The sequence below is a fragment of the Seriola dumerili genome, unplaced genomic scaffold (genome assembly GCF_002260705.1).
Source record: "Seriola dumerili isolate Sdu_G_001 unplaced genomic scaffold, Sdu_1.0 BDQW01000105.1, whole genome shotgun sequence".
NCBI classification, from domain to species: domain Eukaryota; kingdom Metazoa; phylum Chordata; class Actinopteri; order Carangiformes; family Carangidae; genus Seriola; species Seriola dumerili.
The window spans coordinates 2,790,021-2,809,077 of record NW_019174360.1 but is presented as its reverse complement, the minus strand read 5'-3'; positions in this window follow the sequence as shown (position 1 = coordinate 2,809,077).

Below are 19,057 nucleotides of genomic sequence, written 5' to 3'. Positions count from 1 at the left end.
CCATCGCTGACACCATTTAAGCCGAGAGAACACTCAGGCTTACATTAGCACCCTAAACGTCTCTGTGTGTGTGTGTGTATGTGCATGCATTATGGTATGTGTACGTATATACATTGTTTAAAGTAAGCAGCAAGTGTCCGAAAAGACATGGTTATGTGTGTGTTTGATTTTCGCATGGAGCTCCAGAGGGAGTCCAATGAGTGTGTGTGTTTTTCTGAAACTCGGCCTTATGTTAGCATCTTAAATCTCACAGATGTACACATGCAGACAGAGCATATAGTCAGATATGCAAATGAACAAGTGGGCTTGACATTCTCTGCTTGCCCAAGCTGCTTTCATCTTGGCAATAAAGAACAATGACCTATTAGCAAGCCCTTCAAACACATATTGGGCTCCCTAGGCCAGCTTTGCTCAGGCTATTTGCTCGTTCTCTCTCTTCCTGCTTCACCCTCCCTCCCGTCCCCGTCTTTTCTGTTCCTTTCTTTCTTTCTCGCTCTGCCTATTCGCACTCTTCACTCCCCGTAGACCTTGAGTCTAAGCAGCCTGCCTTTGAGACAGGCTGAACTTAACCAAACTAATCTTCAGAAGGAGAAGAAGAACAACTGCCTCTCCCCTCTTCTTCTTCTCCTCTTGAGACATGGCTGACATTTTGCGATGAGAAAGTGTGTCATATTGGGAGGGGAGTAGGGGGTGAGTGGAGCACAAGAGAGTTGACTCAACTCAGAGTGCAAATATCCCACAGGGACCTGGCTCCCACATTGTAGCCTGGCAGCTCTCAATGAGCTCTCAGTGGCAAATAGTGGCCTCTCACCTTCTGATAATATCCCATTGTGCGCCAATGGGGGTTTCAAGTCACTCACTGCAGCATCTGTTGCAGAAATGGCTTGAGACCTTTCAAGTGCTTTCTTGACCAATGATGGATTTTCCCTCCTCTTTTTGAAGTGATATTTGTATTTGACCTGGGCCTCTGCAGATCGTTCTTCATGTTTTAAGATGATTGTAATCCCAGATACTGTATTACCTGTTTCAGACTCAGTTCGCTTTTGCCAACCAACCCTTTGCTTGGTGTACATCCTGGAACAATGTTCATGTCCTAGAGGAGGTAAGTCACCATAAACAGACTGACTCAGTTACTCCTGTAACTACACTTGTCAGAGCTCTGGAAGGCCGAACCACCACAGATCAAGCTACTGTCGGTTTACAATTTCCTCCCCGGTCCGTCCAACCTTTTCTGCTAGGATATGGCATAAACACTGAAGGGGATCCCTGGAGCATATCATGAGTTTTAAAGGACCTGGAGGAAGGGCACTACCAGTGGCATCACAATCAGGTGCTGAGGGCAACAGCAGATGCAACCTGCACACTTATTTTCAGCAGCAAACAACTGCACTCAATGAGAAAGGCAGTTAGCATTTTCAAAGAAAGGGGGCATGCTGCATGTGCACCCAAGATCATCTAGTGTGCGTCTTATCACCACTCGGGACCGGCTGTTGACAGTTGACCCAGGGAGGCATCTCAAGGTCCCAGACACCATTGCACAGTGGTCCTGAGCACATGAGCTGGAGCCTGATCCACCCTAGCTGGGTCACCTGGGCACTGCTGTCTGATGTTCAAACACCAAATGAACCCAGGTTACATCACTGACGATGTGTTGCAGTGCGCCCAGCATGTGAAAAAAACAAGTGAAACGTGTCAAGAATGTGTTTCAGTACATTTCTGAAGCAGTGAGGGTTGGATCTGGTTTTACCCCAAACAAAAAGGTGGCAGAGCTGCCTTTGTTTTTCTCTCTAAATGGTTCATTCATTGCTTCCATTTAAAGGTTTAATGATCAAAAGCCTGTTGTCATAGTGAGAGGCAACAATGAATTGTGCAAATGTGGATGACGGTGCACACTTGACCCTCTGCAAAGGCATTCATGGTGTTAGTTCGACCCTGCCTGCTTCCACACCTTTGCGCACCAAGCTACAGCTTAAAGTGTGTGTGGTTGTTGGATTGTCTGTTTTGGAAAGTTGGAAAAAAATGTTAATCCAACTCCCACTTGATTCTGCCATTTGAAGAGGGGTTTCAGATGCACCTGGGAAGAACAAGAAATAAAAACTGAGAGTGAAAAGACTGTAAAAATGACAACATGATTCCTAGTACTAAAAAAACTGGCAATTTCATGAGAATAATCCCAGTCAATTATAATTTAATGTCCTTAATGTGTCGTGGTGTGTCTGGTTTTCTTGGATACATGCGTCTGGATAGCTTTCAAAACACTTGCACTTAAATGCAATATATGTGAACAGTTTATTGTACTTTGGGGTGTAACAGAGTGCTAAGGTTAACAGTCTCCTATGCCTGTATTGTTCATTTTCTAAGGATAATATCACCTGCTATAGCCCCATAAGCTGAATCATAATAACACTGAATGGTACGCTGCCCTTCTCTGCAACTCTGAATGGCAAAGGTTTGTTGGGCATGTCGGACAGTTTAAGAGAGCCTTCTGCTATTGTCCGTGCACAATTTCATTTGTGCAAACTGTCAGTCGCCGCCTCTCTCTCTCTCGCTCCCTCTCTCTCACCTTGCAAGCACACAAATGCTTGCTTGCCTCTGAAATGGCCCTCTGAAGGGCCTTCGCTGTGTGTCTCGGCACACAGTTGTGATTTATGCCCCAGTGGAAGCCATCTCTCTACGGACTGTATCGGACTATGAATGTCAGTTCCAAGCCGTGCCAGCTGCCATCCATCACCGGAAAAACAATCTGACAGTGGGCCTGAGTTCAACCACAGGTTCTCACTCGCCCACTCAAAATAATGTCAAGCATAACTTCATCTGAGCACCGACTGCGAAGATGAAAATCGACCTAAAAATAGCAGCATGAGACGCAAGTTTGAATCCAGTAGTGAACCTAGAAATGAAAAGGAACTAATACCTTTGCATCTTAATATAATCCAATTTTGTTTATGATCTTAAAATACATATTTCGACAGTTTCTTTGCAATAAATTGATGAAACAAGCCAGGATTATACGCAGAACTCAACTTGTATGTAGTTTGTGGTTTGGCGTTTATTGCTAATGTTGAGGTTGAATGTGACAAAAGAGAATGTGTCTCAGAAGAGAAACTGAAGTTCGGTGCCTCTTGTTTGTAGCTGCTCTGTCTAATTTAGCATAACGGACAGGCCTGCTCTATTGCTGATGTAATTAATGCTTTATGAACCAAATGTTAACTGGTGTTTTCTTGCTGGCCTCACAGAGCGAATATTTCTGTGCAATTATTAATTAAGAAACGGTGGGGTGATCTACATTAACACCATAATCACTGCTTAAAGGTCTCTGCATCAGGCCTCTTTGATACCCCAAGAATTACAAGAAAGTTCTCAGAAATAGAGAAGTCTCCTACCAAGCCTTCTTCATTTGGAAAAAAAGAAACCCAGCCCTTGTGATCTCCCAAAACGATTGTATTCTTTATCCACAAGTGCACATAACTTCTTTTTATTTCTGATGCAATAATTTGACCCTAAAAAGAGCCCTGTTCCCCGGTCCTGAACTTGTTATTGTTAAAGTCATATAAAAAAAACAAACAAAAAAAAACAGGGATATTCTCATTTCTCCCAAAATAATTCTGTTTTTATTTCTCACGCATCAAGAAATCCCCAATGAGTCAGTGCAGTAAATACTGCACTGCGCTCTGGGGTCACTACCTTTCCTAAGGCAACTCCTGCAACTAAAATATTTTTTTTCTCCACAGGACTGACACTATAGCTTTTCTTATCAGTCTACACAGCACATCCTCTTCCCCTGAGTGCTGCACTTAAGGATATCTCTTACATTTCTTGTTGAGGGCAAAGCCTCAGTTGTTATAATAAAGAAGTATTAATATGCCACCATGTCTTAAATCTACTGTAAAAATAGCTTAGAACCAATGTGATTATTGCAAGGTGGAAATAATGAATGATAAACATTACCTTATGAAGATTGTAGATTTCCTCTCTTGCTAATTAACTACACTGTCTGGCGAGAGTGAACTCTTTCATCAGAGCGCTGGCAGACAATGTTATTGTGGTTATTTACTTTAAAAAAAAGTATAGAAAAAAACTTATAAACATACTGTATAAGTTGAAACCTTTTTCCCACGTAACCCCTGGCCAATATCAGAGTCGTCCTTTTTAAGTAAGCTTCTCAGTTTTTAGACCACAACAACACTCTGGACATATTCCAGTCAGGTCTCAGGATGCACTACAGCACTGAGTCAGCTCTCCTCAGGGTGACAAATGATTTATTGGTGTCTTTAGACTCTGGAAATCATGCAGTTTTAATTCTGTTAGACCTCTCAGCTGCCTTTGACACAGTCAATCATTTTGATCTTTTGGACCACCTCAAATATAGGGTGAACATTCAGGGTCAGATTCCGTCATTCTCCTTTTGAACTGCAACATAGATCAGTTTGTTTCAGTTATAAATGATGACTTTTCGTCTCCATCTACACCGTCTCCAGTGGTGTACCGCAGGGTTACATCTTAGGCCCTGTTTTATTTTACCTGTATAAACTTCAATTAGGCTATTATTTATTATTATGTAGCAATAGCAAAAGTACAAATAGCTTCATCAAAGTGACACCTTCACATTTGAAGGGATAAATGATATAATATTCATATTACAAATGAACAGTTGAATTCAACAACAATAAAACTAAATCTTGCTCAATTCAGAATACTCCTTGCTTGGTCTGGTATTACTAATGTTTGCTAATGGTAACGAACATGAAGTCAGTTTTTCTAATTTTATTTGCCACTGTTGCACTATATTTTAGCATTTGCCGTCATTTTGTAATTGTCACTTCTCACATTGGCTGCTGTTTAGTAAGATACATAGACTCACTTTCAAGTTCAGATTGGTGGCCTAGAAGGGAATATACAGATAGTGAATTGTGTGTAGCCCACTGGCATTTTCCCCATTTAGTTCCACCTGTATGTATTAAAGCTGTCTACTTCTCTTCCTCCCACCTTCCCCTCCATCTTTTACTGCATTATTGTCTTCCCTGAGGCTGAGAGTACAAATATGGTCTGTCAAAGAAGCCAGTGCTGTGTCGATCATAACCAATTTATGTCTGTCTGTTCCTCTGTGTCTGTCTGTTCTATGCTTTATCTCACACCCTTCCTCTTGCTCCCACTCAGACTACTAACATGCTGTGCATCTTATCACGTCATTAGTCAAACAGATGTCTGTAAAAATGTTTTCCAAAAATTCACCCTCTAAAAGACGATTATGTGAATTACTGAAAAAGTGCCAGAAGTGGAACTGTGTCAACTGGCCCAGTTGTAATACCAGTTAAAATGTTGACTGTCCATTCATTTGGGCACAAAAATAAACAAGGCAGTTAGAGCTCTTAATATATATATATATATACAATCCATTCATTAATAATTCTTTTTGAGTTTCATTTACATAATCTTCCAATCATGATTGAAACAAGGAGGGTCTTAGGAATTTATCACAAACATATATCATGGGCTTTCTTCTGATGTATGACTTGTTGAAAAATATCAGACAGACCAGCCCTTGCATAAAGCAAAGACATATGTTAAATTAGATTAAACTGCAGTTAAATAAGAACTCGAGCAATGCACCAGATGATACTGTGAATCATCGTCTGCATCTTTGCCTCCTTGCTGTTGTTGTCCCAATACTGAAATTCATTGTATATTGTGATGGACATAAATAATAACTAGTCCCAGCCAATGCACTGTTTAAATATTTGACTTTTGAGTTATTAACTAGACTCAAACTTATCAATAAATGTGGAACAAAATGAGAAGTTTACATTGAATTTACACTGTAAAAAGTATTTTGGCAAATCTTTAAGAGAGAACATGGAATGCAAATTACCAACAGTCCAAACCAAGGAGAGGTAATCAAGCCTCACTAGTTCGAGACGCACAAATTGTTCCAAATAGCACCCTAGCTGTATACAGTAGCAGTATACAAGCCAGCTCTCTCTCCAGCCCTTTTGCTGCCCTCGGTGCATCTGTGTAAACAGCTTAAATCCTGCATTTTCTAAATCCTGCATTAATTTTGGGAAGCACAAATAGACTCTCTAAGGGAAGGATTTGCTGATGGGTAAATATAATCTCAATCTAAATCTGAACTCTGCATCCCATTGCAATACTGTAACAGGAAAAAAAATCTATAAAAACCTTCAGACTGCAGATTTTTAAAATGCAAATCACTTTTTTAGTTTATTTTCTAATTAGTATTACAGCATATAGACATAAGGTATTATGAGTATAATAGCAATTTACATATATTGCTGGTATTGTTGTAATACTAAGATGTGTAATTGTCACCAATTATATTTACTTTGGCCGTGACACTTTTTCTCATAATTATCATCACAGCATACAGACTAACACAGCTTTAGCACTAATTAGCTCATTTTGTCTGTTATGGTTATATAATTTTTTCACATTTTATTAGTTTTTTTATGGAAATACGTGCGGAAAAATGTCATGATTTTAAACAAGAAGCACTCAATTTAGCATCACAGTGTGACCTGCTGGTTACACTGAAGTTAAAGGAATCATAAATAGCCTCCTTTTTTGCCTCCTATTTTGACACTGTGCGAGCCCACAGACCCTCGCCACCTTACACACCAGAGGAGTCCAGTGAGCGTGTGACTCCAGCGGCTTCCTGCCTCTCACCTGGATTGCCTCTTCAGTGTGTGTCTTCTGAGTGAGAGACGCAGCGTCACTGTGGGCGACACACACCTCCAGCCTCATCTGTTCTCACCTCCACTGTCTGAACAGAGACAGCTGGGGTGGGACAAGGCTGCACAGAAACTAACTTCTTGGGGCAAAATGTCACTGACTTTACTTTTGTTGGCACCAGAGCTATGGATATAAATACTGCAGTTTAGCATCACAGTCAGGAACTTGTTTAAAGTCTATTTTTATTTCCAAAAAAGAACTTGACACCAAGAAACTGTCGAGGAAGAGCAGAGGGTGTCACTGATGCCTGTCAAGCCACTTAAAATGTTGAAGTCTCATACAGGCCTGAGTAATCAATCATCTTTGCTTGGTTTGATTTCATGAAAATGCAGCAATTTCAGGAACAACAGGGATGTATAGCGCACATCTTTTAAGATTCTCAATTTTCATCAAAGGTGCAATTACAGCAACATCTCTCAGTGTGTGACAAAGGCAGGAAAAAAGCATCCTGGTGTATGCAGAGCTCTAATTATATACTCTTTTTCAGTGTATCACATTGAATAATTTTTTTTTTTTCTGAAATTTAAAATAGCTGCCGTTTCCTTCCGTAGACCAGAAATCTGCTCTGTATCAGCAAGGGACAAAAGCTGGATGACAAAGCAGAGATCAAACAAAGAGATTAACAGTGGCTGAGAGCGTGCGCCAAAGTCCACAGTTCACCTTTAGAAAATGTCTCTGCATCCACAAAGGGCTGTTTCTGAGCGTGTAAGAGCAGACCTCACCGGCCAAGGTGGGATTTTCTTGAGAAATAAGGTCAGTAGTCAAGGACACTAAAAGACAAACATGCAGGCGTGAGCATGAATACAAGCAAAACACACCCGCATTCACACACCAATAATGACACACTTGCTTTGTTTCAAACATAATGCACTCAAGTTGAAGTGCACACAAGTTCCGACGTGTAAGCAAGAACCCTCCTTTCTTTTGAATAGCATAAAAAACATTTTTATAAATGGGAGGGAGAAGGTGCATTCATGTACACAGAGCCAGATCTCCCTGCTCTCCTGCTGGACCAGACTGCTGGCATCGTTTCTGACTGCTAGCGTCATGCATTTGCCCACATGCTGGTTGATTGAAATGTGTTTCATATAGAAGTAAATGAGAGGCCCTGCTATTGTTTGAATTGAAGACTTTGTCAGGAAAGAACAACAAATTGATCCATTTCTGAGACACGTTGAATTGCTGGTATGAATTTAGTCGATTCCTGTGATTATATTTTAAACCTGGACATTGTTGCAAATTGCATTTCTGCCCTGTACACCCGCGGTACACACCTGGGAGTGAGCTGAATCCTACTCTTTGATCAAATGCTTAGGCAAGACCGCAAAATCCCAGACCTTTGTGAAACATCCCACTTGTCAGACACCAAAGAGTTGTCATGAGCTGCTGAAGGGCCAGTCTTACATGGTTTATGTGTACAGTCCACACTGTATTTGGACAGCAACACAGTTTCTGTTCTTCAGGCTCTGTGCTTCAGCACATTCAATTTGAAATAATATAACAGATGTTGCATCAAAGTGCCAAATCTCTGCTTTAATTTGAGTGGCTTTATGTCAATAACAAAAGTACTCTGAATGAGAAATAGCCCTTTTAACACATATTGCCCAAATTGCAAATGTTCAAAAGTAATTGGGAACTTGGCAACTAAATATTTCTTGGGCAGCTGTGTGTCGTTCCAATGTTAGTCCATGCTAACACTTTGAGTTGAGTTGGTTGAGAGGGACTGAGGTAGAGTTGTCTATCAATATGAGGAGTAAAGATGGTGGTCATGCAAGTGAAGAAGATGATAATGGCTAGAAAATGGCAAACGAGCTGGTAGACAGAGGAGCAAGTCTTATTTATGACTGGAGAATCTGTCCAGGATGTAGGCGTTTCCTTTGTCGACAGTCATGACCATGACCTCAGAGCATTAATGTTGAGATTCAAAACCCATGGTGAGCCTCAGAAACAGAAAGTCCAGGCTGCATCAGAACGGCATGGCATTTCATCATTCAGCAGGACCATGGTCCTAAGCGTGCAGCCGAAGCAGAAGAGGTGGAATATGCTTGAGAGGTGGAGTCGGTCACCTGATCTCAGTCTGAATGAGTTGCATGAGAGACTGAAGGTGGCTGCAATGAAGGACATTTCTAGGGAAGATATAGTGTCTGCTGATGTCAGTGGGTTAAAGTCACTCACTGCAAAATGAGTTTTCACCAACTATTAAAAGTGATTTTTTTCCGACTTCCATCTTATCATCATTAGTTTTGAACCCGTAAACTTTGGCCACTTTGTGTTAAAACAGCCAGGTCTCAAACACACTTCTTACATTGATGTAAACCTGCTCAAATAAAAGCTGAGACGTGTGTGATTCTCTCCAAGAGAGTTCAGTGAAGAGATCCAAGTGAAATGGCTCATTAGCCGGTCATTATCCACGGCCAAAAATGTAGCAAAGTGACCCTTGTGTCATTTTGTAGGGTTTTTATTGTCTTTAAATTGCAGTAAGCAGCATAGTCCGACAGACCGATATAATCTAGCCACTTAAGTTTGTAATAAAAAATGCAGTTTAGACGAAAGTGTAATAATTGTCAGCTAAATTTATAGAAAACAAATCTGATCAGTAGATTCATTTTTAGTGACGCCAGTAAGTAAAACTCACCATTCCATGGCACCAAATCACAGATCAGAGCTGTTCCCCCTCACTGCTCGAGAAGTTGTACAACACATTTTTTATGGAGAGACGCATTTCATACGTCTGCCCCAGGGGCCGACAACGGAGGAGCACGTACAAAGGAATCAAAAGAGTAGACATGCAGGTTATGAATGACAAACAGCACCTTCAAACTGATACCTTTAGCTTTACAACTCAAACTCACCATCTCCCTACACATAGAAACACACAAGGTTACACACTGGAAGCATCTACAATGTGTAACCAGATGTTTAAGCTGCCTGGATGCTATAAATACACACCCTGCTGAATTTCAAACCAGCTCCAGCAGCGCTGCACTGAAGCTGAAACTGAACTTCAACTCTCCACAGAGGGGAACACAGGGATCAGTAGCACATTATATTATTAGATTTTGTATTCACAGCTGTTGTATTTGCCACCTGATTGGTTATTGTTGTGAACCCGCAAATTCGTACTGATTTACTATAATTAATGAGGTAAGAATGCTGCCTCCATATGATCCTCCTCCAAATGTAAAAGTCTCAAGAACAGCACGTCATGTATTCAGTTGAGTTTGGTCTGAAACTACACTAGCTTATTGTGGCTCTGTGCTTAAAGTACAAACAAAGAGCAGAATGAAATTTCAGGCTTGAAATTAACATTCTAATCAAATTATTAATTAAAAACACCAATCTGTGACTGTGTGACAACTACAAGAGACTTGCATAAAAAATAAATAAATAAAATAAGGACATTTGCTAATGAACTACACTACTCAGCATTAGCATGACTTCTGCTCTGTGCTTTTAAACATCACAATGAACGTCCTTGAACTGGGCAGCCGGTAATTCAAGTTTATCAAGTAGCACATGATGAAGCCATGAGGTGAAAACAAGAAAAGGCTGTCTTGCTGTATCAAGTCAAATGTGAGCATTAGTGAGTGAAGCCTGGCTTTGCACTCGCACAATATTTGTCACATTTTTTCCCGGATGGTTCACTGTGGCAAACAATCTTACAGGATAATGGCCTTTAGAAAGCAGAGCAGCTACTTATCTTCAACCGGTGATTTATTGTATCAGATAATAATAAATGTGTGTAGCATTTTCAAGCTATTGGCCCACTAGTAAAACATAACACCCATCACATAGAGTGCAACTAGCATTTGATTTGAATTTAATATGTTGCTGCATATTAAGTACATTCACTTCTTTCGTAGGATTCCCAAGTGTCATGTGATATAATGCATACGGGTCCCATATTCCCACCGCTGCCCTCGGGCAAGTTGTGCAGACTTTGTGAATAGCAAAGTTCCATAGCCTCAGTGTGCCAAGACAATATAAAGGATGCCCTCTGTGGTTTAAAAGCAGTTATAAGAGTATGTACTTACATTTACACCAAGTTGACTTTTCCTCCAGTGATGCTCTCTGTTTATAAAGTAGCAGCAACTTTATACCTGCCACTTTCTTTCCCTCTTTTCTGCCTATTTTTCTTTGTAAGAAATACATAACCTTCTTTTTTCCCATCAGGCCCACTAAAATTGATTGATGATTTGTTTGTAATGAGGCTTATGGACCAAATATTTCAAAGGGTCTAAAACATGAATTATATGTTCCTTTAACTTATCTACATGTATGATGAGTTGGCACATCTCAAGAAGTGTCAAGATTAGGGAAATTAGATTGATGAGATGTAATTGTTGTTGTTTTGTGATTGTCTGGATGTTGGAAAGGTTGTGGTTGGGAAAAGCCGTCTGTTGGTTAGTTTTCTGCTTTGGAACATAACCTCAATGTAAAAGTGTACATATGGAGCTAGGTTTTTGGACACTTAAGGAATTTGCCTAAACATCCTTCTTTAAAAGACTATGATATTAAATATGCTTGTTTTCAGTCAGAGTGAATGCTGTAGAAACAATGCAGAACAAAGGGTTGCCCTGAAGTTCATTTCTGCAAAAAGCAAAACGACAGCAGGTGCCCCAGAACACCATCTGTTTATGTGCAAGTGACAAATTCCTGGAACAGGTTTTCGTATTCCTTATTTTATTTTATTTTCTACCATGATCCTAACCTTAACCCCCTGTTTATCATTGTACATGAACGTCCCTTAACCAGAACAGAATTGTAATTTTAAGCTGAACCACGATGCTTCCCTAACCGCAACCACATTTTTGTGTTTAAACCCCGCATTGCCATCATAAGACATTTGTTTTTCCACAGATATTTTGGAGGTTTTGGTTTCGGCTTTGTCAGACATAGACGAATGATGTTCTGCAGATAGTTGCGTGTGTTGTTCTCGAGGGCGTGGACTAACAACATGTTTTGTTGTTTAAAAAATCCATGAAATCCACCTTATAGTTCCTGACTTTTTACAGTTTAACATTTTAACAGTTGAAGAAAATGCTGTAACTCTGTTTTTGAGCAGATGTAGTTGCTGTATTTGATTATTGTTTGGTGACTGTGTTAGATGCTACCTGGTGGCCATGTCCACTTAGCCAAAATACCACAAGTGCCAAACAGGTCAGGATTTAGACTTAAGAGTATTTATCTCCATTGTCGAATGAAGTAATTCCCACTTGCTTCTGAGTCCCAGCACTTTAAACCAGAAAATAGTTGTTTAAAATTGAAGCCACTCTGTAGGAGTATTACCTCTTGGTTAATGGCCTGAGAATGGACATAATAAATCAACCATGATGTAAACAGCCTCACCCTAGCACTCCAAGCTGGGCCTCCCAGTGACATCAATTGCCGGATGATTAGGTTGTAGTAAACTCAACCTAATCTTCCAGCAGCTCAGGCTAACAGGGCGGTAATACGACCTAATAGCATCGAGGAAGCTGGAGGTGGAGGAGCTTCAGAGAGGTCTGCCCCTTGAGAACTCTTCTGCCCATGTATAAAGTCTTACTTTGGTGCTCCTCTCATCAGTCAAACAAGACACAGCCTGCTAAGGCGCTAATCTGCCTGATAGCAGCTAACCTATGAGGAAGTTCAGGCCACACAGGGCTCTTGAGAGAGGGCTAACCCACTAGCTCCAGTGCATTAGTAATGGTGTGAGATTAGACCCAGGCGATAAAGGTCTTTATCGTATGACCCGGCTGGGAACTATGGGGAGAGAGTTCACGTTCCTCATATGAACTCCTCTAATGATTCCCTCCTTGCAGCCATAATTAAACCCGTTGCCCATTGTCTTGATTCATTAGCTCCACAACTCAGTTTGCCAACCTTGATCAATTACGTGACCACCTATCTCAGCCAAGCTCTTTAGTTAACACTCTCACGTAGCTCTGTCATTGTGTAAGTGACAGCTCGGGAGCAGGGCTGTGTATGTGTGTGTGTGTGTGTGTGTGTGTGTGTGTGTGTGTGTGTGTGTGTGTGTGAACGTGAGTGTGGGAGGCATTATCACTGTGATTGGGAAAACCTTAATGGACGTCTCAACAGCGACAACACTAAGATGAGACAAGCATTTAGAACGTCTAAACTGAGGCTGTGTGTGTGTGTCTGTGTGTGTGTGTGTTTGCCAGTGATGTCAGCGATGGCAGAAACACTTGAATCCACTCTAAACAGAATACATTTTTACATCTCTGACACTAATTAATGCAATGCTGTTAATTTATTTATTTATTTTTTCACAGTCATTTTCAAAGGGGAGACAGAGCGAGCAGGGGTGGGTATGGTGTTAGTGGCATTCTGAGAAGGGAGAATGCAGCGTAGGTGGTAGATCAGTATGTTGCATGACAGATGCTGCACACACAAGCACATGCACACCACACGCTGCGAGCTTTTAATCACCTTCAGCTTGAGATAATAAGAAGTGTAGAAACAAGGAAAATACTTTTTGCTGTAATTGCACAGTCAAAAGAAGAAGTGTGTTCCCTCTTTGACTTTTTTGACACCATCGTTTTCACATCTTCAAAATTTTTAAAAAATTGGCAAAAAAGAAAGTAATGTGCCTTGAGATATTTTCATCTCATCATTAATTTGAAGTTACTTTTGTTGTGTGTAGTTGACTACAAACTTTTTTTTCTAGCCAGCCAGACTCTAGCTAACTTTGTAGATTTATATTCTGCCATTCACTCCTTGTCCAGCAGTTGTCCCCAGAGTGTTCCCGCCACTAATCACCATCTGATATCCACACCCACCTGCCCACATGTTCCCAAATCCCTCATTAGCTGCCCTCACACCCCATGACCAGATTGTCCGTTGTTCATTTGCCATTTAGTAGAAAAGGATGTTGTATTGACAAAAGCAAAACATGTGCAATAGAAACAGACTTGGTATATTAAATCATGACGGACATGAAGTGACAAACACGGAAGAGACAAAAAATTGCAACAGATGGAAACATCCGATCTGTGTGGACCAATGAGGATTAAAACCAACATAAATATATAATTTCCATCATCTGAATAGATTTCCACCATTCACTGTTTGACTGGCGCTGTTTTAATCACATCGTTTCTGCCCACTGGAGAATCAGCGCCGACAGCTGTTTATCTCGATGAGTCCAACTCCTACTATTCCCATAACAGTAGAGGATGGAAACCTGCATCAGTTCTTTTTTTTTGTGCCAATTTTCTGTAGATTAGCAAATTTGTTCCTCTTATGGATGGAGATGTAACTACTGACACGTTCACCGTATAAACTTGTTGGCAATTAGTTCCTTGAGCTACATTAGCATTCATTTGCGGTCTCTACCAACTTCTTAGAAAAGTAGATATCTTTCTATTTGCTAAAGGCTCTGCTACGTACGCCAGCTGCTCGCTAGCTTTGTCTGTCTGTCATTCAGTGCTATTGATCAGTGCAGCTTTAAGTTGAACATAAACCTGAATCACATATAAACACAAATAGTTTACATACAGTACCAGAGGTCTGGATATGAAAACACATTTGATTAATCTTGTGTCAGGGTTTAAGCATGAACATGTTCCCACTGTTGGAATGCTTGTGTACTGAGGTGTTAAACCGGGGAGTCGCATTATGAACAAACACTCCATATTGATAGACCGCAGTTGGGGATTAGCGAAAAAACGCAGACAGAACTGACAAAAGGGGCAACGGTAACACAAACAAACAGGAGATAAGGCCGGAGAGAGACAACACACCAACAAGCAGCAGAGCAGGGCAGACATGTACTGGGAGAAACATGCATGCTGCTATTCAAGTCAACAATAACTTCAGTTCTACTGGATATACAACCAATGAAAAGAGATTTAATACTAAAAAAAAAATGTTTGAGAACAATCCAAGCATTGCTTTTTTTCCAGAAGCTTTCTCTGGCCAAGAAGTCCTCAACTTAGCTCTATCAACATCCCAGCAGAATAATTCCATAACCTACGCTTTTGGCCTGACACACTGGCTCCCGGCCAGACAGCCGCCTGCATGCACTCAGGGACAAACCAAGGGTACTGACTCACTCGTCCGATTTTTGGGTAACGTTGATTGGCAAAGCTGCCGACACCAGGCAGCAAAAGTGGTCACGCGGTCAGAAATCCTTTAAAATCTTTCCTGGCAACAAGTTGTTCCTGTGGGATTTAAGCAGAAGCACCGACGGTAACCCCATGGGTGATACTGCAGCCGCTGTACAGAATACCTCCCTGTAGCCCAAATGTGGTTCATCATCTGTTATGTGCAATACAGTCTCATACACCTTTTGTCTAAATGAAAACAGTATGATAGAAACTAGCTGTTTCATTTTAAATTTCCAGCATTAATTCTACCCTAGCATTTTTCTGGACTTGTGTTTTCCAATTTCACAGTTCTTACAGCTACAGTAGTTTTCCCTTTAATCACTGAAGGGAAGAAAGTAAAGATAATGATGGTAATAATTGTTTCCATCTTCCATTCTGTCTTCTAAGACGACTGTGTTTAGCAGTGTTTGCCATAAATACAATCTGATTAGGTGTGGAACCCAAATAGATTTGCCTAACCTAATGAGATTTTTCTGTCTGTCTTTCAATTGTGTGTGTGTGTGTGTGTGTGTGTGTGTGTGTGTGTGTGTGTGTGTGCGTGCGTGCGTGCCTGTGTGCCTGCGTGCATGCTTTTTAAGGGTTGGATGTAGACCACCACAAATTCTCAACCACTGCTAAACACTGATGTGACTTATTTCTTTAAAAGCTTTAAATGTCTTGTTTACAGTTCAAGGATAGGATCGCATTTTCCAAGTTTGTCCATATATATATACTGAAATTGTTTTTGTGTGCTGTAACTGTTTCCTTTCCTGACGCTATTGCAATGTAAGTTCTGGAAATTCCCACTTTGTGTTACGATCCCTCCGCCACAGATCATCCGGTCCGTGACTTTGGAAGACATCCATCTGATGTGTGAGCTCAGACTGCTGAGCCTTCATATTGAGACTGGCTCAGCTGTTGCAGAAAGTGCCCCAAAACAGCACAAGTTTACGTTGAAGCGACAAAGCCCTCTATCTGAGCACAATCATTCTTAATTGCAGTCATCCAGTTATTTTTATAACCATGACGACCAAGTTCCCCTAACATTTAAGGATTAGTCTGGAGTGATCGCACATTCTTCTTATTGTGAACAAGTCTCATGAAAGGGTATAAACCAACAACGTATCAGCCCGACTCTCAGTACCAGCTGACTTCTGTGTGTGGCTCCCAGCCCTGGACTTGTTGGTTCCTACTGAAGACAAACATCTTTAAAACATGTTTCATTTTGAAAATTGGCAAAATAATTTCCCAAAACGGCTGGGCACTGTAGTTTTTAGCAAACGTCATTCGAACAGGAGTAAATATATGTGTTGGGAACTATTTTCGGTGGCGGATTCATGTTCATTTAATGAGTATTAACTGCATAAATGGTGTATGTGGTATTGATTCAAGATAAACTACAGTAAAAACGATCTTTGTAACAAAGGAATATGTCACGCTGTACAATGGTGTGACTTGTTCATGCATTTTTAATGCTTGTCAGACAACAATGGAGAGGCGCAGAGGGATGAGAGATATCGGACTCTGGCTACACAGACAGTAGTTGTTAGAAGGATCAATTTAAAGATATAAATTCAGAAATGCTTCCATGGTAATCTAATGGCCAGTTACCAAAGACACATGTTGTTGTTTAATTAGTGTCAGCAGAACTTGCGTATGTGTTTTTGAGCAGAAAGATGACCTGGATTTCAACCCCCATCTCTTACATTAGGAAGGGATCTATTAACAGCTAGTATGGACAGGAGAGATTACCTACTTATGTACATATGCATGTGAGTATTATTTAAAGCCATATGCCAAACACTTTCAGTGATCTTAAAAAAAGAGAAACACCTACTAACTCAGGTATATCACAGTTTGTAAGTTTTGGGAACATCTAGAAAAGAAAAATCTGACCCAAAAAAAACAGTAAATACAGTGTTTTTTTAGTGAAAGACTTCCACTGAAAATTGATTTACTAATTTTACAAGGCTTTATTATTTTATTCATTCATTTTTCGTAACCAAAAGTATTGACAAACACTGCTCATCCAATTAAGATTGTGGAAGCAGTTAAATACCCACCATCATTTGTCAAAATTGGATCTCAAATGAATGATAGCTGTTATATAAAAGCATGCACACATTTTCTTTTACATATGTTGTTTTTCATGTGAAAATATCATAAATATCAAAACATGTTTGTTTGTTTTAGCAGCTTTTCCTTGCGGTTTATTCCCTCACAATCACATTATAATGGAAATCCTTGCGGCCAGACAGCTGCCATGTTGAACCCACTCAAGCCAAATATAAGGACAGACTCTGGCTTTCGGTCCACGCTATGGCTTTTGGACAGCTCGATAAACACCCACAAACCCTTTTGTTGTAGCCCCCGAAACCCCAAGCAGATTTCCGAGCTTTACCGCAATCACAATCTCCACACGGCCTCCGAGAAACATATTTGCCAAGGAGATAGGAGTGTGAGGACTGCTGTCATTTTCCGATTATCAAATCTGATGAGACAGCTCCTGGTGTGGGAGCGAGCAGCGGGGATTACTGTATTCTGCAGGATTCTGGTAGATTCAGGCGTTTGCTGTGGTCCAATCAGAGCCATTTGGAGATAGGAAGAACCAAACATGGTATTGATATCTGATAGTTGTTTAGGTTATTTATCAGGCCGTTTGTGCTTGATTTGACAGTTGATAGTGAAGGTTGTGGGGAAAAGAGGTAGAAGCGAGTCCCAGGCTAGATGTTAAGGATATTGCAAGTATTAAGATATTAATATTTTCCCTTCTTAGACAAGAAAAAGGTCTAAACAAGGTGAAAAAAAAGTGAAAATATCGTGACATTTTTTCTATCAGAAGACTGAAAAAACGTAACAATAAACTAGACAAAATACTGAACCCTGAACAGGTTAATGGTCATTGAATCCTAACTGAACTTGACATTAAAACATACTAGAGAGCCATAATACCCGGCTTTGACTGGCAGGCAGTGACAGCCGCTCTGACTCATATGATGCAAAATTGCAAGTGGGGGCAGGAAAACGTGTGAAATCAAATGCTGCAAACCTGGCAAGATCTAAAGGATTTACACGGTTGCTTAAGGGGAAGTGTCAATCATGATCATGTCCTCTTGTGATGCATTTGCTAAAAATAAGACGTAGCTGCTTCTAAAAGCAAACGTATACACGTAAATGTAAATCTATAGCATGCACGGTGAAGTTTAGCTGATTTTTCACATCAATTAATTGCATAAAAGTATTTAATGTTATTACAATGACATTTTCCAGCAGGAATATCGGGTGACATACTTTCCCTGAAGGCTTTAATGCATCATCTGTTTTATTGATGTATCTTTCTCTATTTATATGGCCACTGTGAAAATGAAGCGTATATGATAAATTAATAAGGCCTGTTCTTCACTTATTTTGTGATGTCTTTAAAGCAGCTGAAAAGCACTATTGGATGTCGGTGGCTGATTTCCATATCGCAGCTTTAAAGTGATCGCACTGGTGAAGTGCTTTGCCTATTTTTATATCCAGGGATTTTATAGCCCCATGAGGCTGTTTAATCAGAGTTAACTCTGTCTGGAACTGAATTACAGGGCAGTCCTTCTCCCCGAGCCCACACATACACACACATTGCATATACACACAAACACTGACAATCCGACACGTCGCAGCCCCCAAACGCACACATGCAGACGAGCACGCACACACACGCACATGCATCCACATGGAGGGTCATAAAGCGCTCTCACTCTCTTCCCCTCTCTCACTCTGGACAGAGTGATAGAGGGTGGTGCAGAGGGTGATCAATATGTTTGTGCTATAAATAGCTGGTAGCGCAGTGTGGTGCTAAGGAGGAGGGATGCAGGGGTAATATATTTGATGAGCGGGAACCAACCCAGTGGTGCTCAGCATGGAAATGTTGCCTTCACAAAGCTTAGCCGGGGACAGGGGTATTATAGCTATTTGTTACCTGGCCAAGGCTTTGAAATGCATTTGAAATATAGCCACTGAGTACAGGATGAAAATGGATGCCATCAGTAGCATGGTTATATGGAAATGATATTTTTTTTTGAGGAGAAAATACTGTTTGGCTTTAGGAAACATTCCCTGAAATCTCAAACACACAAACACAATGAATAGCAATGAGACGCATTACTGTATTGAAATGCAGCACAATATCAAACAGGTCGTCTCACTGTAGCCAATACGGGTGAGGCTCCTGGTCTGGAGGG